Source organism: Corvus cornix, chromosome 5 (assembly GCF_000738735.6).
Source record: "Corvus cornix cornix isolate S_Up_H32 chromosome 5, ASM73873v5, whole genome shotgun sequence".
Lineage (NCBI taxonomy): Eukaryota > Metazoa > Chordata > Aves > Passeriformes > Corvidae > Corvus > Corvus cornix.
In genome coordinates this window covers 54,836,619-54,859,051 of record NC_046335.1, presented here as the reverse complement: position 1 = coordinate 54,859,051, position 22,433 = coordinate 54,836,619, and the positions used below count along the sequence as shown (strand labels likewise).

The 22,433-nt window shown below is 41.7% G+C and overlaps 1 long non-coding RNA gene across 4 annotated transcripts in view; it reads left to right on the top strand.

The window, feature by feature from the left end:
- LOC104684622 overlaps nucleotides 1-22,433 on the top strand; it is a 65,026-nt gene that overhangs the window by 36,224 nt on the left and 6,369 nt on the right. For all 4 annotated transcript variants that reach the window (XR_005602001.1, XR_005602000.1, XR_005601999.1 and 1 more), the window contains exon 4: nucleotides 22,328-22,420. This is a non-coding gene — a long non-coding RNA (uncharacterized LOC104684622). The remainder of the gene's footprint in view (nucleotides 1-22,327; nucleotides 22,421-22,433) is intronic.

Below are 22,433 nucleotides of genomic sequence, written 5' to 3'. Positions count from 1 at the left end.
GGGCATGCCTTTCTATTTTTATCTAAGTTGTCTTTCACCTTTCCCATCAAAATGTTCTGAGACTTATAATAATTCTTAATTATTATAGCCACTGTTTCTGTCTCTGAAGAAAGATCTTTCTGATATTTCACACTTCCAGTCATATTTGTGGTTTAACCAGTTCCATCTACAATGCAATAATTAGAAGAACTACAAGCTTTCTATATGTTAGAGGGGAATAAATATTTCATTGCTCTGTTTTACTTTATTTCTTGTGTTATGCAATATTGCTTGGTTATGACCCATATTGCCCATTTAGTAATTAGTAATATTACACAAAGTGCACATCCTAATTAGACAGGCAATTCTGTATCTGCAGAGGTTCACCTCATCTGTTGTGTCTTTGAGAGGCTGGTCTTTTTGGCTGTAGAGCCTAGTTTTGTGGAGTGAAATTCTGCTCTTGGATAGCGCCACTGATCATCTGGTTAGGCTTGCTTTACTCCGACTTCCCTAAGGACTCTTTGAATGGAAATAATTTTACTATTTACTTATGGAAGGAGTATTGTGTAGGGTGATTTATTCTGAATAATGAACATCCCTCACACACACTTATGTTGCAGTACCTTATACTATGCATACTTATGGTTATAAAAAGAGAATTTGATTGAATAAAGAGCTTGTCAATACACTAAGCCCTAACTAAACTCTGTGAACGGAAAGCTAAGCACTGGAAAGATGCCTTCCTTAAACTATGGTGTTCTTGTTTTAATTGTCTAAGAATTTAGAAAAATCAACACTAATTACTTCAGTATCTTTTTATACATGAAATCTGCTGCAGAATGCTAGAAATATAAGTGTAATCTTTTCTTTATTAATTTGATTTATTTGACTTGGAAGCCAGGAAATATATTAGGAAAATTATTGAAGATGTGCTTTTGAATATTGTACAGATGACTACCTCAAAGGAAGGATATTTCAGCCACACCTTACAAGTAGTTATTATGAAACCTTGGAGTTGAATACTATAATTTTTTTCTTGAAGAGGCAATATTTTATGTAGAACAGAGGTAGTGAGCAGCTGAATAAGACCTCCTGATTGTGGCGTTGAATTGTATGGTATGAAACCATGTCTAAATATAGTTAGTATGGATTTACTTTGCAGCTGGGATCAGAAATGAACATTCTTTCTGGAGCTCAGAAATTCATACAATCACCATGTGGTAATTTGCCTACTTTGTCTTCTATCAGTGCCTCTTAGAAACCAAGTGCCTTTATTGCCAGGGGCAGGGAGACTCTCCAGTGCCTGCCAGATTTCTGTGAGACTTTGATTTAAATATGAGTTTGCAGAAGTGACACCTGGTATGGTAAAAGCTATTAGCTGCAGGCATGTGACGGAAAGCAAAAGCCCTTTTTTGCCATGATCTTTTCTCTCAGGATGTGTTGAATCTAACATCAAGCAAGGTGGGAGATAGAGATAGTGAAAATGGAGCCAGAGTAGTGGGAAACTTTCTTACCAATCTGGTCAGAGAATAATGGAGTGAGAACCAGTGTGTTGGAACTGTTGGGAGCACCTCAGAAGGTGGGGGAGAACAGCATCATGGATGGCTGTTCTCCCTTCCTGTGTGTGAAAGAAAGCAGGGAAAAGGTTGCTGGTGACAAGGAGCACATCTCCCTTTGCTTAAATATTCGCCTCTCCCACAGAGGAAAGTATCTGGGACTCTATGGAATATAACCTCTTGGGTTTTTTCCCTTCAATCCAGAAGGGTGTATATCCAAAGAGATTAAATGGGGAAACGGGCTTGTTCACATACAAGGGATTTGCTTCCATCTTGTGGGGGAAAAAAAAAAAAATCAGTATGTCAGCCTTTACTTAGCTTGTTCCCAGTTCAGCTCCATTTGATCACAACCTAGCAGCTTCTGTTAGTATCTCTCTTACCTCATAATATTAATTGCCAACTATTAGGAGGTTGGATAGGGTATTACCAAAGATAGCTTAAATATCAGTGACGATAAATACCTGTGCAAATGTAGCATCAGAAGCATGGGGGGTTTTGTGCAAAATCTCCCTGGTTTAATAGTGAACTCTAAGGCAGAGAATTTGTTTTGGTGAAGCATTAAGAATTTTGTCTCTTTGGCCAAATAAATAAAGGTGTGGAATAACTTTCACCTCTGTGGAAATCCAATACTACTTTTCATTCTTGCACGCCTTTGCCTTCCCAGTGACATGTATAATACAAGACAGACATATCTTTCTGAATATTTGTCACATAGATGTGATATGATAGGTTTAATCTGAGCTACAGCCGTCTCCACAATAGCATGAAAAAAAGAAGAGGATGTAGACTGTATTTCCACTGGATGTCACTCTTAGCTTACATCTGTGAGAGCTTAACACTAAGGCATTGTCTGCATAAACCTGATACCTCTTGGTTGGTTTGTTTGTTTGTAATAAAGAGGTTTATTTACCTCATGGTTTTAAGTGGGTTTTTTTTAAGGAGAAAAAGTGCTAAAGATATTAATGATGATATGTAGAGTTAGTTGTTACTTGTGTGATTCCAGTGTATTTCTGAAGGGGTGATGAATTTGTGAAACTTAACAGTGTAGAGATGCACTTGGATAAAATTCTCAGGTATTAAGAGAATGTATTAATGAGTCTGTTTCAAGCAATTCACCTGTGCTTGGGAGACCTGACACTCCACAATAAACTTCCTTTTTTTGGTATTTGATATCTAACCTTTCCTTATTTAGTTTCTTTGCTTGCAGCTATGTTGGGAGGGGGGAGGGAGTTGTGTTTTTGTGGGGCTTTTAAATTTTTTTGTTGTTGTTTGGAGGTTTTTGTTTGCAATTGTAGGTTTTCTACAGCCAAATACAGAAGTGGCTGACACGGAGTGGACAAAATAGCATTTCTTTCCTTCATTTCTTTCTTCACTTGCTTATGTGAATTCAGTGTACAGGAGAGATTTGACCTTAGTAAATACACTCTCAAAAGTCATTTTAGGTTATGCCAATGAGCTAAACTGCTTATTAATTGATGTTCTGTAATGCTCTGATAGAAGCAGCAATTTAAAATATATCACACATAGGTTTTGGTTGCCTGTGTTCCATTAAGTTGTCACAGGATGCTCCTGGTTCTGTGGTGTTTTATTTTGCACTGCTCTTCAGGGTCACACAGAACAGCACAAAACTGCCCCTCTATAATTACATTTCAATGACATAACTCAGACATTTGGCTCTTTGGTTTGACTCCAACAATGTCAGCACATATATTGCTCACAAATGAGCTTGGACATTAATGTTGCTCTAAGGTGAGTTGTGAGTTGTGTAAGTCTTTGATACTTAAATGTCACATTACTTTGATTCAAAGTCAGAGCAGAGAGGATAACATTTATATGGATGTAGGAGCCTCCCTCTCTTCCCTGTGACCACTTATCACAGGAAACACTTACGTGGGCTGGAAATAAAGCACCACAGGTGAGTTTGGAAGTTCTGTACCATGATGGCTTTTGCTCCCACAGAGCTGGTTTAAGCAGCTGATGCAAGCCTGAAGAGATAGAAAGAACACAGAGGTTAAGTGTTCCAATCTGTTTTAACTTAGTTTTTCAGTTGTCAGTGACATTTACTCCATGTATGTCCCCTAAATGCCAAACCAGTGTGTTTGTATTCCAGCCTCATCCATGAGCTCTGAACACACATAAGCAGGCCTAAATTACTGCAGCTTATACAGGACCCTCGGCAGCCCTTGGTCTTTTAGGCACTGAGAAGGCTGATTTCTTGTCTGCTTTCTTTTAGTGTCTGCTAAAGGGAGGGATGACTGTTCATGCATGGTCACCACATACAGCCTCTTTGGTTTTGTGTTATACAGACTTTTTTCCTATTAGAAAAAATATACTTTTAATATTTATATTCCATTTTCTTTGACATTTCCATTGAAAATGTTGGAAATAATTATCATTAATGTATTTAATAATATCTGAATATTTAGGAACCAAAAATATACTTCATACCCTATAGTTTGATTCATTTTGGGGAGACTATTGGTAGTTGTTGCAGCAGCGTTTTCAAGCCCGGTCTTCTGCTAAAAGGAGTTTTCCAGTTTAGAGGTAAAAGTACAAGGTACTTCAAAAAAAATTTTTAATTTCCTTTCTTGTATCTATTAATTTTCGAAGAAAGTTATATCATCCTTTGTAAAAATCAGAGCATATGCATTCATCTTGTAAAGCTCATGTTCCCTAGAAGTTACAGGATGAGTGAGCTCCCAGCTCTAGCTCTGGTTTTTTTGTTTGTTTTATTTTTTGTTAGTTTGTTGGTTTTGTTTTGGTTGTTTGGGCTTTTTTGGGTGGGCGAGTGTTTGGTTTGGGGTTTTTTTGGGTTTTTTTTTTCTTGGAGGACCTTTCAGCAAAACAGTGGCTACCGGGAGATGAGTTTTGAACTGGTTTGAATTCTGGGCATAGCATATGGTCCAAGTACAGATTAATTATAAGAGAAGTTTAACTCTTGAGCTTCTGCTAAATTTTTAAGTACAAAATAAAATGTATGTCTTGAAATAATTATATTCTGAGCAGTTTAAGCCTTCAGAGTTATGCTCAGGCTGTGCATTTGGGTCATTCACAGTGAATGAGAAGCTGACAGTCTGATCAAGCAGGCATTTACTGGTGAGAAGAGACACTTTGAATATTTAGGCTTTTATGTACAAGGGGGGAAATTACCCCCTCAGGTTTCTTTCATCAGATATTTAATATGCACAATAGTAGACCTCAACCCCTTTTCTCTGTGTCTATCTATAATTGCCTAATGTTTAATAACATAGTTATTCAATCTTATCCTGAACATGTGTTTGCGTTAGGCACTGAAATGCAAATTGTTAATGGGTTCAGTTGTGTGATTAGCTCATAATATCAGTCATCACGATTTTCCTGTTGAAAGGCAGAACTTGGTAAGCATGATCTCCCCTGCTTTTCTCACCTTCCCTCTGGCAAAAGAGAGGGACATGAACTGAACGGCACATTATAGCTGTACAGAACATTTCTGGTACCAGTTTTGATAAAGAAAAGCTCTCAACATCTGTTTCTCTTGCATTCACAATTCTTGCTGTGTTCATTTATGTGCTCATTAAGACTTCTGAAAAAACTATTTCTTTACATATATTACATTGAAGGCAAAATTGTGTGGAACTTATGATAAGGAAGAATGGTGAGATTTGAGGATAATACCACAGACTGTGATTGGTATTTGTTTCTGTGCTGGAATAGCAACCCTTAATGAGTGAATATTGTCTGAATCTTGCCTGAGGGAAGCCTGAGGACCTGCTGGAGTCATGCAGGCTTGGAGTTCAGCTGGAGATACAGAGATGCTTTCCAATGTGATCATGTAGATCAGCTGTTCCATTAAATACTACTGGTTTGTTAAGTTGAATTATGCTTCAGGAACACGGTATTTAGTATTTTCTTTAGATGGTAACTGATCTGTTGTTTTAAACTGGAAGAAGCTGCAGTCTGTTTTCTTACATTTGGGAATATGTCTTGCAGTGGTTTTGAGTGTGAATTCAGATGTGATAGTAGCAACTACATAAGTTGTGCCTATATAGTGAAAAAAATATTAATTTTTTTACAGTCTCTGAAGAGTAGCTGCTTCATCTAAAATAACCAGATAAACAAAAGCCTGGAAGGGAAAGAGGGCTGAAATATAGGCTTAAAAAGTATCAGAAATACATGCTTTAAGGAAGGTAAACAACATTTATGAAGGACTATGTCTTCTCTCTTACTCTGGAAATGATTGGCAAGAATCTCCCTGAACAGCAATGGAAACTGTATTTCCCCCTGTCCTCCCCTTGAATCATGCAACTATTCATAAGGAAATTGTCAAGTGGCATTTGGGTGTTTTTAGGCAACATATGAATTTTCCTCCCACAGGTAGGGATCCAACCGCATGGATCAGGAGCACAGTGAATCTCTGCTAGTACAGGATGTTGTTGCTAAGAGTCAGACTGGAAGGTATTGATCCCAAGTACTGTCCCAATTCATGGTGGGAATGATTTTAAGAGTGAAACAGACCAGTCTAGGAGAAAAGGTTTAGTTGGCATCAGAAGAAAATCCTCCTGTGAGGAAATGCAGCTCAGTGTTGCTCCCCACGCCTGTGCTCTCTGCACCAGGCAAAGAGAGGAGGCTGCTGCAGTGGTACCTGAAGTATCAGGTAATTTCCTGAATTGTAGGTGGGAGAGATGTTCATGGTGCTGCCCATGGGGGCTCTAGGAAATGTGGAACAGCAGGGCACAAGGAGTGTGTGTGTTTGACACCACACTGAGGGTATGTAGGCACTGAAATTATTTATGGCCCATGTAATCCTGTTCTGACTAGCATCATTCTGACTGGGAGTTTTAATGACTTCACAAATTAAACTACTAAAATTAAACTGAGTATAGATGTCAACTTAGAAATCCTCTCCCTGGGCCAGGATTAAGATACATCAGTTAAATCACCGATGTCTAAAAGGTGCCAGTTGTGTGAAGAAATGGAGAAATTCCCTCTCTGTGCTAGTAGCATACACAGGCATCAATTATGGGGTTTTTTAAAACTGAAACAGGAAATATAGCAATACCAATCAATATATTTGATTTTGTTGCAACTATCTATGGTATTAAATACAGATAAGAGTCCAGGTACATGTTACTGCTAAACAATGTGAGCGCTTAGACACTTAAAGGAGGGCAAAGTGGCAAAAATAAAGAAAAAGGAGTTAATCAGTTTCCTAGTTCTGCTTGGAGGTCCCTGAAGAGATGGAAGGATAGGACATTTTGCATTAAAAGTGGGATCTATGGCATGAGTACGTGTTTTCCTCCTTTGTTGTAGTGTGTGAGGTACACTGGTTGGGGTCCACTCCATGTTAAGGACTTTACAGCCACCCTGTCACTATTCCAACTTACCTCGACTTCCCTTTGGGTGTCTGGTATTTAATGATTGTTATTGATCAGAGATGCCATCTTTTACTTGTTCTTGTATTTAAAGTCTGCATTTTTATTCCTTTTTATTGCCTTTGCAGGCATTCATTTAGAACCAATCTGTTTCATTTGATGATTCAATGGGAGCAGGGTTTGGGGGATTTTTACTCCCCCTCCTTTTTATCCATTACTTGTTTGCTACAATTCAGGGTTAAGATTTCTGTCTTGGAAATGCCCTAAATATAGGACTGACTTATTTTTACATTTTTTCCTTCATTATTTCACCTCTTAAGGTACATTCAGTGTCTTATTGGTAGTCCTGAAGATTTTCTTGAGTTCTCATCATGAAAATAATTGGCAGGCTACTAATCATTTCCTGCTGTGGGGAAGCTGACAGTGGAAAGAAAGTAAGAGGAAACAGCTTCTCTGTTTTGAAATGGATGAAAGAGCAAAAAATGACCCTACTCCACCACCATTTTTTTTTCTGAAGAAATGGATTTTTTTCCTTCCCTGAGGCCTCCAATAAGTGTGGAATTAAATGAACAGTGTAGTAAGAAAAGGTTGAAGCATTGCTACTGAATCAAACAGTGTAAAATCAGTTTGCTCAGTTTTCTGTCCACATTGCATTTCCATTGTTTTCTTCATAAGGAACAGTGCACACTTTTGTTGTTGCTTTAATATGCCATTTCTGTTGTTGCTTTGCATCATATGTTCTGCAGGAAGTATCTCAGCTTTTCTCTGAAACTTTTGATATTAAACACTGATCATCAAAGCAGTGTTGTGGAATCAGGATGTAACTTCAGGGCTTTTAGTGTTTGGTCTTTTAGAAATGCAGAAATACCAACTGACATCAATTCAGAAGTTTTAGATTCCCTTTTGGCAAAACTATCAACTTTTGACATTTCTAGTCACTTTCTTTTTTCTTACAGCTCAAAAAGAGATTGATGCTTTCTTTTTGCAGTTCTCTTGTTGATGTTCTTACATTATTCTCATAGGATTCCAGGGAATGATAGTCTTGATTTGTGTGGCTCTATTTTATTCTAGATGACTCAGTGTGTAAAAAGAAATGATCACTGTTCCTAGGAAGATGAGTCAAAAGTCTGTACCATCCATCCTGTCTTCATGGTAGAAGGATCTATCAAAACAACTTAGATATGACCTATGATTTTTTTTTTTTTTTTTTTTTTTTTGCTAGTTTAGGCACAGGTGAAAATCTATATTCCTGTCTTGCGACCTTCTAGAAAAATATTTATTTCCCTATTGATATACTGTTTCTCAGACAGCTATTTTCCCATGGGCACCATCCCCTCTAACCCTTTGCTGAGTTTATCTCCAGTTTTTGACAGAAAAAACTATAAAACTGAATATCTCCTGGGGGAGGAAAAAAAAATCAATCACTGCTTGATATATGATGCACAATGGAAGAGAATGTTTGGATGTAAATCCTGTTTGGCATTTCTCTTACATTCTGGGAAGATGATTTATCCACTGAGCTCCTCTTTTGTGCACTGAGCTCTTCTTTTCATACCTTCAACCCAAGTATTTCAATTGTCTGTTTTGTAAAGCAGCTTCCCACACAATTACATTGACACAGTGGAGGCAGGAGTGAGCAGGAGTCAAAGGTTGATGCAGAGGGTTAGGGAGACATTTTTAACAATGGAGAAGTCACAATCTATACCCTCACATGTATACAGGAACAAAATTTCTCCTCATACACAAGGAAGCCCTTTTTTGACAGAAGCTGTATTAAAAGTATAAAAAAACCCGTGGGCTTTTTCTGCGTTTTGCCCCTTGCCCCCAAAATATTTTCTCCTGAATTTTTTTCTTGTTGAAAGTTTTCCCGGCATTCCCAATACCAGCTTTCCAAAAGAAAATCCATGTAGTGTATTAGGTTATCAGTCAGGTGTTGTAGCAGACCTTTTCACATGAACCAAAGTGATTGTGTGTAAATAATACTGGATATATTATCTACTGATGGGCAGCAGGAACACTTAAAAGTTTCTGTGGTGCTAATCTGTAAATCTGGTGATAAAGAGGAGCATTTGTCATGCTGAGGGGGTAAATCCAGTGTCATTGCATGGATTATTTTACTGGTTTTAGTGTGGACTTTTTCTCCAATGATTATTTTACCTGGATTATGAACCCTGCTTGCTGCATCAGGATATTTGTGAAATGGACATAACTTAATAGGATGTATAAGAGTTCCCACATATAGGGAGGAGGATGTGTACCAGCCTCCCTCTGGTGTAACAGCCTCTGTTCACCAGGCAAAGTTCGCACTTGACCTACTGAACCTGGGAGATTATAATTGTGAACAACAATAATCAAACTCTTTTAAAAAGTTGGACCTTGTTGTTGAACTGCATTGGGTTTTGCATGAACAGGAATGTTAAATACCCTTAAAGGTTTGCAGTGAGCTTCAAGATAAACTTGCTGTCAGGAGAGTTTTGTGGATATTCTCGTGCACAGTGATGCATGTCTGGATTATTGCTAATGCTGTAAGAGGTACAACTGAGTCAGCTTAAGTTTTCCTAGTTTGCTGAACCAAGGGACACAAGCCAAGCTTGCCTTCTGACAGTGGCATTACAAGCTCATTTTTCTAGTTAAGATTGAACACTATTTGTGTTTTCCTTGCTACTGTATCAATTAAGCAACTGTGATGCTGCTCAGGCTGCAGATCAAGTCCAGCAAACAGGAATGAAAGTGAATCATAACTAGGCTATTAACTCAAGTGAGAGTCATGAGATGTTCTAAGCCCATTTTCTATTGGAGTCCTAGGCTTTGAAATTCATGTTGAATTAGAACAAGGCTGAACTCTAAACTATGGCCAGATTCAGGTAATTTTGATTTCTATATAGAAAGTCCTAAATCAATTAATGCTAACACAGGTAGATGGAACAGCTAGCTTGGATCATATTCCTACATTTTCAGATGTCACCAAAGGTGTGGTTAGAAAAGCTGTAGTTAGAAACTGAAGAAGTGCTTGGGCTGTAGTGACTTGGAAACTGCAGGTGCCCAAGAAGCTGCTTGTGACCTGAACGACCTCCTTTATCCCAAATAATCTCAGAAGGGGCTACGGGTACCTGTAGAACTCTGCACTGAGCTAATTAGCTCCCGTGTCAGTGGAGTTTAATCAGATTGAAAGAGTGAGGGCACAGTCAGGTAACTGTGGAAACCTTTCTTAAACTGGTCAGATTCATTAACTTCAGTGCTGTTACTAATGGTGCCGCTGACAGGAATGACACTGCTGGGATCACTTAATTTACCTTTATAGGAGAACCTGTATTGAGCAATTGTAAAGAGTTATAAAAGTTCCCTGTCTCCTATAGGTTTATAGTGTGCATAAGTAGAAAAAAAGGTTATGCTAAACTCTTAGTTTTATATTGATTTCCGTGGGTGACCGTCATGCTGCTTTACTGGTTGTGTATGCGAATATAAATCTTCAAATTATCAGTTTTTCCATAGTCCCACCTGAAATACTTTAAAAAAAAAAATAAGTATTTGGTAAGATACTAGTTATATTTGACAGAAAAAACTCCAAATTCAGTTGTTTTCTGATACTTTTATACACATGAATTTAATTCTCTCTTCTTGTTCTGCTGTCAGAGTTGTTCTGAATCCTGTTTTCTCCATGGTGGTTTTATGGGAGATTGAGGCCTTAATTGTTAGTGTGCAGTAGCTAATTTTTCATTCAATCACATGGTCCTGGTGTGATAATTAAAGAAATGGAATGGGAGGATGGGCCCTAACACATTAAAAAAAAAAATTAAGATAAAGGTTTGGTTTTTAATGTGACAATTGAAACTAATTAACCTTTAGACCATGTTTGAATCCAGTGAGACTTGATTTCAAAGTTTCCTCAAAGAAAGTGCTGTAACTTAAAAATGTGTTTTGTTAATTTAATGGTTTAATATATTTAAATTAACTAAGTAATTTTAAAGAACATTACTTTGCCATCACTTTGAAACTTGCTTCCAGTGGCTTCTAATGGGACCGGAATTCTTTTCCAGATATAACCTGTTTCATGAGGGTGGCTTCATGTTGCAATAATCCTTCTCACTACATTTCTAGAACATTTTTCCTTAATAACATAATCTTGGCAACTAGTACAGAGCAGTTTCCTGTTTCAGGAGTACTCTGCTTTTTAAAAATAGCACTGAAGCTCTGTGAAGTTTGCCTAAGGGTACTTCTTGATTACTAAACTGAGGATTTTCAAATACCTGCAATGTTTCCAACTTGCAGGAGGGATCTCAAAATCTCTGGGTTTGTTTGCATTTCCTGGACCTAAGAAAAATATCTGGGGGTTTGGAGAAAGTAGTTTTGTCTTTGGTTTTTGGGGTTTTTTTCAGCAGTAGTTGTTGCACAAAGCCTTTACAAAGAAGCTGAGTGGGGCTACAGCACAACTCACTTAAGTCAAGAATTCTGTGTGCAGTGTTTCCAGATTGCTGTTTCAAACCCCTTCAGCACACACCGGCAGAAATCCTGGTGGTTTCTTGCTATGTGAGAAGATTGTTTCTGATGCTTGATGCTGGTCCATAAATGTCTGTTTTGCAGTCTATTCAGAATGACTCCTACTCCTCAAACACAGTGAAGATGGTGTACCTCAGTGCCTTTCTAGTTCAGTGCTGTTTCAAAAACTGCGTTTAAGTAGATGTAGCTGAGCCTGCAGTGTCTGAAAGGACTGCAGGGTGCCTCATTAGGCTGTTTATATGGTTTCTCTTTGGCCTGGAAAAGAAGTGCAGTGAAAGGGGATGTGACAAAGTTGTCTTCTTTTCTAATGGTGATGCCTTAGATTTTAACTTTTGTATTTTTCAAATCCTGTACTGCCTAGTGTGTAACTCTGAAGTTTTGTGTGGCCTGTTAGCTGCTGTTCTCTCATGCTGGTTAGACATAACAAGCCTCTCTAGGTTTGCTCTCCAAGGACACCTAGACTGTCCCAGGTCACAAAATATATAAACTAAGGCCTCTCAAGAGGAGGGCAAACTTGGGGTGGTTACATCACTAACTGGGGTTGTAATTGGAGAATTGATCCTGAGATGCAAATGGACCAAACTTATAAAAGTGTGAAGACCTTGTGATCTGGGGTCCATCTTGGGTGTAGCCTTTTGACTCCCCATCTCTGAAGGCCCTTCAGATAAATACCTACCTTTATTCCCTTATTCTTGTCTAGTCTCTGGTTTTAGGTGGCCACCTCAGGCATCAATGGCAAAGGCTGTTTGAAAGGCTTCCAATACAATGACCATTCCACTTCAACTGAGCACTGTCAGAAAAAAGTCTTAGCCCATCAAACGTGGAATAATAATATTATATTATAACATAATCAATGTTAAATTGATCTGTGTTTTCATAAATTGATTCATTTAAAGAATAAAGAGAAGTGAAGAGTCTCTGAAGATAACTAGATTAATTTAGAGAGAAACACTTTTTCAGGATACAGCTTTTTATGAGTTATTCTTTATATTACTCAATTAATTTAGGAGTTCGTTTTAACTATGTTATTTCAGTTTTTCCTACATTTCCTATGTGAAATATGCCTGTTTGCATGACATTGCTTAGGTAACCTAAAATAGTGGGATGAGTGCAAGCTCTGGGCATACTTGGTGGTTTGTATTCTCCTCTAGTTAAAAAAAAAATAAAGCCCCTCTCTTTCAGTTAAAAGTTTAGTCTCCTGTTTGCCTGCATTACAGATCTCTGTTGCTTGTATTGGTGCACTGCACGTGGTTTGAAAAGAGGCTTTAGGCCAAAAATATCTGTGTGATGGAAAGTGATCCTTTCTGAGCAAAGTGTGGGAACAGCATCTTTCAGATGGAAAGGTATTTTCCCCTATTAGTTACTAACAGTTCCACCAGCCTGTGGTGCAGATGCTCACCCATGTATTTACACAAGCTCCATAAAACAGGATGTTCAGAAACACAGAGGAAAATGTGAAATAACTATGAATATGCACAGCCAGCTGCTGGCAGTTCTTTCTGCTTGAGAGTGAGAGGCAAATGATGTTCTTACTAAAATCCAAGTCAGAAATGGCTAAAATTGGCATTTATATACAGACAAGAGCCATATGTCAGGTATAAGTGGGTGGTAGAACTCTAAATTGAGCCAGTAGTTTAACTCAGTGCTGTGATGAATATAACATATTGAATTAGACATGTGCTTTGTCCATTGAGGCAAAATGTTACTCTGAACTAATCCAGATTAAGATTATCTCAAATGCAGTTTTAAACAGCTTTGTAAATCATGCTGTAAGGATCTGGAGTAGTCCTCATCCTTGTTCCAAATATGTTAGTTATCAAGGTCTTTATATAAATGGTATGCTCTTGGCAGCAAGTGATGGTGTAACTCTGCTTGCAGGGAGGAAATTCCAAACTCTAGATCAAATGTATAATAAAACATTTACTATATGGCACAAAGACTTGGTGTGTGGGTTTGGGTTTTTTTTTAATATGGCTATATGCTTGCAAATCTAAGCTGAGATGTGCTGGTTCAAAAACACCAAAACCCAACATCTGTTGTTCTGAAGGGCATCTTGAGTTCTACATCTGTTGCATGAGTGCACGTTGCTGTCCTCAGTGTTTTTGATCTTGCTTCATTTTGGGTAATAAACTTTCTAAGACCTCTGTTTATCTTGTAGCTCGGGCACTGGACAACAGCAGCTATTTTAGCTGGTTTCTGTATTGTACTGGATTCAGTGATATTATGGAGTAATTGCCACAATAGTGTTTAGCTCACTGGGAGTGTCAGGACTCACAAAACACTCAGCAGGCTTTTATGAGGCCGTGGGTAGCACTGTTGCTGTCATAATATTCAGGTTCTTGACCTGTCTGATGGGGTGCTCCCTTGCTTGCCAGGGAAAGTATTCCTTTCCTCCTGTGTCTCCTAACCATGGGAGTTGGTTTGGGCTGTGTGGCATGGCCAGAACAGGTTTGGTTTGGTTGTCCTGATTTAGGCTGAGATGTTGGAACAGAATGCTTCCCACCAAGCACTCCAAGGCAACATGATTTGCATACCTTATTATCACCTTTCCCATTTCATGTCCCTTTTTTCCCTGCTGGCATACTTCCCTTTCTCCTATCCAGTCTTTTCCCTTCCCCTCCTCTCCTTGCTTTTTCTCGTCCCAGTTTTGCTGCATCTATACCCAGATCTGGCATTTCTGATACCATTACCTAGATAATCACAGTCTTTTGTGGTGCTACCGGTGCAGTTATACAAATGCTGCTGGCTTCTGCTCTCCAGAAAATCCCCAGCACTCTCCTTCAATTATCTGTGGAATTCATCTGTTTTTCATGTAACTGCCACATTCCTACCTGTGAAGCCCTGTTGTTCTTTCATTTTTGCTGTCTGTATCTCTTGTCAGCTTCTCACCTGTGACATTTTTCCATGCCATGCTCAGCAGTTTTCCGTGTCCTTTGCAGATTTCCACGTCCCCTGCAGCTGGCTTTAGCTCATGCCAGGGCTTAGTCAGGGTCGTGGTCATTTCCCTGCAGCCCTAGTAGGTATTTAAGACAAACTCTCTCCTTCTGCCATGCCTTTTCCCAGGTGGAAGGGCTTCTCTGGGCAAGAGTAGATCTTTTGATCATTCAAAATGTCTACAAAAGGCTTTTTCCTTGCCCAGCAACCCAGAGAAGTGAAACAAAACTGTCATGGCATGTCACTGAGCACTGAAACTGAACTGAAAGCTGCTCTTCAGCTCTTCATCACTGCAGTTTAGTTCTTTTAAGAAGCTTAAGATTTTGTGACTCGTGGGCTTCCTGTTGTCTCAAAAGTTGTGCTGTCATTTCTACAGAGATAGTGATTCTTCTTCCAAGGTAGCATCAATATACCAAAGGTTTGCCAGGCTAACACAGTGATGCTGTTTGGTATCCACAAAGATCAGAAGTGGTCTTTCAGAATAGTAGGTAAGAGAAGGATCAGTTCTAATTACTGATCATAAACTGGATAGAATAAAGATATATTACTATCCCTAAGTCCAAAACTATTATGTGAATAATAGTAGTAATAATAATAATACTTTTACTCACACAACACCCTTTTTAGTAACTTCAAAGGAAGCAAGAGCAGTCTTCTTTAAGTTATCTCACTTTTACAAGTTTTTTTCCCTAAGGCACAGCCCATCATGGAAATAAAAGCAGCTAATAAAACAATACGTAGAGGATGTAACATTGGTCTGCTAAAACATTTAATTTCATATAAAAGTAGCATGTCTGTTGCCTCTGATGAGACCTCGAGACACTGAGGGCCTGAGTTTTGATTCCTGTGGAAAAGGGCCAATGTTCGTATCCTGGTGCCTGAGGCTGGAAGTCGAGTGCCACATACTAAAATCGCGAACATTGCAGGGTTTCTCCCAGACCAAAGGCGCCAGCAGCTCAGAGTCTGGCTGCCCTTGGAGCACCAGACGCCACCTCTGACCTGACCTTGAAACACTGCGGGGCTGCGTATTGTTTCCCATGGAAAAGGGCCACCGTTTGTGTCCAGGCACCTGTGGCCAAAAGTGGGCCTGCAGCCACACCAAACCCCCAGTCCAACTTCCTGGGGCTTCGCTGTGGGAGAGGGAGCAGTGCAGGAACTGTCACTCCCAGTTTGGAGCACCTGCACTCTCCCCAGTCATTGCCACAGGCAGGAGAGCCTTGTCCCAGGCCAGGACATCATTAAAGGATCATCAAGTCCTTGGGAATTGCTTGAAGGGGGGATTGAACTTGTTTCTGCACTTCCTGTCTGTTTCCCACACAAGCCTAAGTGTCAGATCTGGGCCATGCAGCTGGGAAAAAGGAGCTATTAAATAGTTTTTTCTGTCTGATATGTCACAGGCTGGTGTAAATTTTAGCTGAAATCTCAGGCAACTCTTCCCTGAAATTGGCTTAAAGGAAGATTCCTACACACACACATTTTTGCAGCAATTTATTAAGAAGCCTGGTGAGCCATAGGATTTGAGCTTCCTTAGACATGGACACAAGTCCCTGTTTGAGAAGCTTTCAGCAAATTACTCAAGTTGTTCTGAGATCCAGCCTGTCAGTGGCAGCTTCCCATCCACCCTGGGAAACTGGGCAGGGACCCCTCTGGACTGGGCACAGCTTTTTTCTCTGGAGAGATGCTCCAGCAGCACTTGGCGGTGAATGTTGGGGATTAATCCATAGGAAGGGTTAAATCCATGATTACTGCCGGACTCTTGGCAGCACTGAATTCCCAGCTAAGGGGAGAGGAGCCACCAAAATTGCCCCTTCTGGCACAGCAGCTGCTTTGTGCCAGTATCTGTAACCTGGGATTGATCCTGATTGTCTGACTGTGGAGTCACTGAAGTGCTGGAGTATGGAAAACAGACAAGACAGTATGCTACAGTGGGGATTCTGTAACATGATGTAACAAACAAGGAGCCCGTGGAAAAGAAATATATATGGACCGATTCTCGGTAGATGTTTCAGAGATGTTCATTTCTCCAGCCGCATGGCCGGGATCTGCCAAGGAACTGATCACAGTCACGGGACCCGAGGGTCCTTGCCCGCGCAGGGGAACACAAACCAACCAATGGGGAACGAGGCTGAGCAGGGGCAGGGAAACGCCGTGTCTCCCCTCAGGGCCCCTCTCCCAGGGCTACATGGCAGGGGGGACGAACCCCGACATTTCACCCGTTTATTTTTAACGAAAGAGATTTAAAACTGAACATTGAAAACAACTGCATAAACATAACAAGAACAGTTTTAAAACAAAATAAGCCACCCTACTGAGTCTTTAAATGTCCAAACAGATTCTCTGGAACATCTTAAGGCTGACAGAAGGGAGACAGGACTCTCTGAGCATGCTTTGTGGGGAAACTGAGGCAGGAGAGGGTTTAATTTCTTCCCTCCCCCTTTTCATCCCCCACTCGGCATTGGAAAGGGATTTTTGGGGAAACAATTGGCAAAGGCATGGTTTTGTGAGGGAAACCATGGGTGGAAAAATGGATTGGGAATACACTGGGGGTAATAGGATATAGGATAAAGGGGAAAGGTGGGATTAGGAGACTGTAGGGGGGGCCTACAATGGAGATATTGTCTAACATGACTATGATTTTTATCATATATACTGCCTTTTACAGGAACACCATCAGGCCCAGTGACCTGTGATGCTTGTAACCCTTTTCTACCTAGTACAATTTTGAATTCCACCACCTCTCCATCTCCCAAGCTTGGGATGTATTTTTCAGGGTTATTCTTTCTAATAGCAGTTTTATGAACGAATATGTCTTGCTGGTTATCACATCTTGTTATAAAACCATGTTTTGTTTAACATTATACCATTTACTATTCCTAAAACCTTAGCTACAGTGATCTTTTCCTTTTTCCAAGTGGCTGCTGTTTTCTGTCTCACTGCGTTTTTGCTTTCTCTTTCTCTTGCTCCTGTGTTGGAATTGCCAGGGCTGCTAGTGCTGCCGGGGCCGCCGGGGCTGCTCGTGCCTGTGCGCTCTTCCCGGGGTCGCATTCGGGGCCATGTGGGCCGGGCCACGCCACTCAGTTTTCTGTGCGTCTCCTCCTCTGGTCGCAGCTTCGCTGCCGCTGCCAGGTGCTGCATCCACATCTCAGCCGGACCCCGAGCGACGACCCCCCCGTGCCCTGCTCCAGCGCGTGTCTCGGCTGGGCGCGGCTCCGCTCCACCGCCACCACCGCCAGCCGCCGCCCCTGTGCTGCCCCTCTCGGTCGGGCGTCCCCGGGGCTTGCTCCACCACGCGCTGCGTGGGGCTGGGCGGGCCACCGCTGGGTCCTGCTGCTCCCGCCCCGCCTCACTCTGCCACCGACACTGCAGCTCGCGTGGCTCTGCCCACGCACGGGAACTGCCTCGCTGCTGCTCGCAGAGCGCTCGGTCCACATGGCCTGGGTCGCACGGTCCCTGCGCCAGGCTTCCCTTCGCCAGGACACAGCTGACATTGCTCAACAGTCTCAGTAATTAAGTAATATTCACGAAAATATTCTTCCATCGGCATATATTTTGACTCAAAAATTAACTGTGTCCAAACGGTGTTCCAAAAGTCGTTGGTAAGAATTAAATCCCAAGAAACATAGAAAAAGTTCTTAAGTAACCATGCCAGGAAGTGTTTCAGTTCTTTTTGAGCTTAAATTAAGCTAAAATTTACAAATTGTTGTTCAAGAATCTTTTCACGTTTAAGATAAATGTCCATATGCAGCTCTGAGAGCCAAGAGTCTTCCCACGGTTCCTCCATAGTTTAGATATGGAATAGCAAAACAAAAACAAGAAAAATCCAAAGTTTCTTTACTCACAAATCAGTCACTTATGGATCAGGGATCGTTCTGCTTGCAATTCTCCACCATTTTGTTACAGTGGGGATACTGTAACACGTGTGTAACAAACAAGGAGCCTGTGGAAAAGAAATATATATGGACCAATTCTTGATAGATGTTTCAGAGATGTTTATTTCTCCAGTTGCATGGCCGGGATCTGCTGAGGAACTGCTCAATCACGGGACCCGAGGGTCCTTGCCTGCGCAGGGGAACGCAAAACAACCAATGGGGAACGAGGCTGACCAGGGGCAGGGAAACTCCGTGCCTCCCCTCAGGGCCCCTCTCCCAGGACTACATGGCAGGGGGGAAGGGACCCCGACAACAGTGGATCAAGCCCTTGTGTCACCCGGTGGTTTTGGGCAGGGCACAACAATTGGCAGTGAGTGTGTTTAGGGAGAGGAGCCACTGCTCACCTTCCCAGCAAGCTATGGGAAAGCGAGCCCAGAGGATGAGGCTTGGGAAGGAACTGAGAGCTGTGAAATGGCTTAGATCCACCTTAAACTCCTAGAATGATCTGTGTTGGAAAGGATCTTACAGATCTGTCGCTTTCTCTATTTTCGTTTTGCCTCTGAATCGTGAGTTCTTTTACTCAGAGTTCAGATTGAAACGCAGGAGATGCCAGGCTTTTCTTCTAATTGATGTTTATTACTTTCTTATCTATAGGACAGCTGCACAGGATGTGCCTCTTAGTTAACAAGGTGGAAAAATGGCCCCAAGTTCTAACTTCCAAGGCCATTTAAGGTCCAAATCACCCAACTATGAAATGCCAAAGAATTTGTTTTTACTTATAGTCCAATAACTAACTATTCATGATCCACACTGCGGGTTTTTTTACCCAATACCAGAACACCCAGATTTATGAAGAAGAAGGAGAAAAGAAGAAGAAATCCACACCCAAAATTCTCCATATTGTTACACACATATATATTATTATATCCCAGAAACCTAAATTCTCTAAACCCAGGGTTCCAACACAGATCATCCTGTTCAGCCCCCTGCCATGGTCAGGGACACTTTCCTGGGGTGTCCATGGAATATGCTCTATGCCAGGCTGGTGGAACGGGCAGGGTTTTCTCCCTGAGCCCAGTCCCAGACAAGACTGGGGTTTCCATGGGAAGAAACCTGGAGCTGCATTTCTGGAGGCTCCATGCCTGGAAACATTTCAAGTACCACTCTGGTTTTTTCCAGTCTTGGCCAAAACTGGGCATTACATTTCTTCCCAGAGCAAGGTGGTTTTCCCTGGATTGTTGGGATTACACACTGGGTGTTTAAGGGCTCTGTCATCTCTTTCTCCTGAGTAGAAGAGTAAGGAAATGGGGATGCTCCTGACTGTCACAGAGATGTGGGAACAGCCCGGTTCTGGTGAGGAATGTGGTGCCCAGGTCGTTGTGTGTATCCTGTTGTTTTGTTCTTTGAGCCTGTTGGAGTGCTGGCCTGGATTTGGGAGGAGCCAAGTAGCCTGGAGCTGTGAGGTTTTTCCCATCAGCAATCCATGATGGGGATGTTTTCCCTGGCTTTCCCAAGGGGAAGGAACAGCTTTGGAGTTGTTGCAGGCTGTGGATGCATCTCCTGAAAACCAGTTCAGGATTGTTCATCTGACTCTGCCCCTGACCCGTGACTTCCAGGGAGCCTCCTTGTATTCTGGACATTCCCAGGAGAGGATATTCCACCACCTGCTTTTTAAGCCAGGAATTCTAAACCCAGTAAGTCACTCACATTCTATGTGAGCTGTCCCAATGGATGGGAGAGGGAACACCCCACACTGCTGCTTGAGACATTCCTGACTGGAATGGGGGCTGACTGGACATTTTGAAGCACTGAGGCCACAAGTTCAGCCTTGAATGGCATCCCCAGGGAATGCTGAGGCACTTGTCACTTGGCAACACATCCCTGATGGGGAGCAAAAAGAGGAGGGGGGAAATTCTGGGTTAATGGGAGGATGTTTCTGGAATGGAACTCAAAGGGGTGCTGATCATACCATGGAATCATGGGGTGGCTTGGAAGGGACACAAAGACCCTCTGGAACCTGTTGTCCCATCCCATGTCAAAGAACACATCCAAAACTGCCTCCTCACCCTCATGGAATGACAATGGCTGTTGGGAGCTCTGGCAGAGCACCTGGAGACCAGGTAAGAATAGCAATGGGATTGTTTTGGCTGCTACTGGATGTGGTTTTCTCTTTTCAAGGTGTTCCTCTGATTGATGTTTTCACAGTAGTTTCCTAGGCCTCATTTGAGAGTAATGCCAAGAATTTGGAAAACAGTGGGGGAAAAAAGTGAACCTGATCCATTTCTAATAATTCCAAACTTCTCCCACAATACCATTTTGGGGGAAAGCTGGTTAAAGGATAAAGATGCAGAGAATCAAGTGTAGTAAACCCCCCTGGCTCTCTGACAGAGCAAACCTTCCAGTAATCCCAGTAAATCTCTCTGAGACTCTGGGATCGTTAGGTTTTCCAGGAAAGCAAAACAAAGACAGAGATTGGGGAATAGTCTTCCAGTTAATAATGATTTGATGGATGTAAGAATGATTCTTGTATGTTTGACACTCCCTTTTTTATTCTTGGAATAATTTAAAAATTATTCCTTTAACAAATCATTTAAATTTGGGAATTTGAATTTGAGAGGAAACGATGCAAAACAATGCATGGAAAGATCATGGAATCATCCTGGAATTGTGGAATGGTTTGGGATGGAAGGGACCTTAAGGATCACCTCATTCCATCCCCTGCCATTCCATCCACTAGCCCAGGGTGCTCCAAGCCCCATCCAGCCTGGCCTTGGACATTTCTAGGGATGGAGCAACCACAGCTTCTCTGGGTGGGCACAAGAGGAAATTTCCAGCAGGAACTGAGGTGTTTCCTTTGCTCTGTCCAGCCTCATCAGGGCTTTGGGAGGCAGAGGGTATGGGAACAGGAGCTTTGCCCAGTGCCTTGGGGGAGTCTTTGATGTCCAAAACCCAGCAGAGCAAAGTTTGTTGTTTAACATCCTGTTAAAAAGAGATGCCAAGGCAGGAACGGGAATGGACTGCAGAGCAGGGATGGTGCCCAACAGAGGGGTGACCATCCATATGATTTGTTAAATCCCGATGTCCATGGACAAAGACCCTCTAACTAATTAAAGTTAGAAAGTGATATGTTTATTCAGGTGTAGCAGGGGGGGGTCCCGGGAGCAGGGGAATCCAGAGTCACGATACGAACACCGATACGATTTGAGCATCATGCTCCAGTTTTATTACTCGGTTACACCAAGTTATACTTTTTCCCAAAGTTCACGCCCCTTTCCCATGAGAAAGCCTCTAAGCAGCGGGGGAGCTGACCAGTGTATACCTTTTCCCAAGGCTGTTCAAGGCCGCTGGCTAGCAGGTGCCTTGCAAGCCTGTTTTCAGCCTGAGGCCCCATCAGGAGTACTTCTGCAACAGCCCTGGGATGCCCAAGCCCTCCTGGGGTATCCTATATTCCACAAGGAATCCCTCTACATTCAGGCACTGGTGGGCAGCATGGGAGTAGCCTCCTAAAGACACGCCAGCAAAGTACAAGGTTCTTCATTCTCTATTTATTACACACAGTTTTATATCTTCTACATATGTATGACCCCAGCACCTCCCATCCTCTGCTTCGTATTAAAATGAGATCATTGGTCTCTCACGCAGGCGCAGTTTCTCTCTTGAAGTGGGTAGGTGGTGTCGAATTGGGTCAGTGGTTCTGAAAGATGAAGTCAGGAATGTCTTCCTCACAGTAACCTTTTTACCTTCTTGCTGTTGGCAGGCCTTCATGACCTCTTGGTGCAGCCCAAGATCTCCTACTTTTGATTAATTATTACAAACCCAGGTGCTGTTCTTAGTTCTATTGGTTTCAATTAGTTTCAATTTGTTTTGATGACAGTTCATTTATTCTGTTTCCTTCTACAAACAAAACTTAAAACATAATGGCAAATAATACATCACTTGGGTCTAGTTTAGGCATCTACTAATCATTAACTTATCTTTTGTTTCTCTACTCTGTATCTTAATTAATACAAATTTCTTCTAACTTTTAGCTAGAATTTTAACATTTTAGAACCTTGACACACACAGGGTCCCACCAGTCCATCCCTGCTGCCCTGGTTTGGGATGAGCAGGCCTGGTAACTGTCCCTGTGTTTGCTCTGCAGGATGAGGAAGCCAACCCTGCAAAGAAGGAAGATGAGAAGGTGTGGGAGGATGGAGACAGTGGCCACTGAAGGCTGGGGAAGGCACAGGTCCAGGTAGGAGACGTTG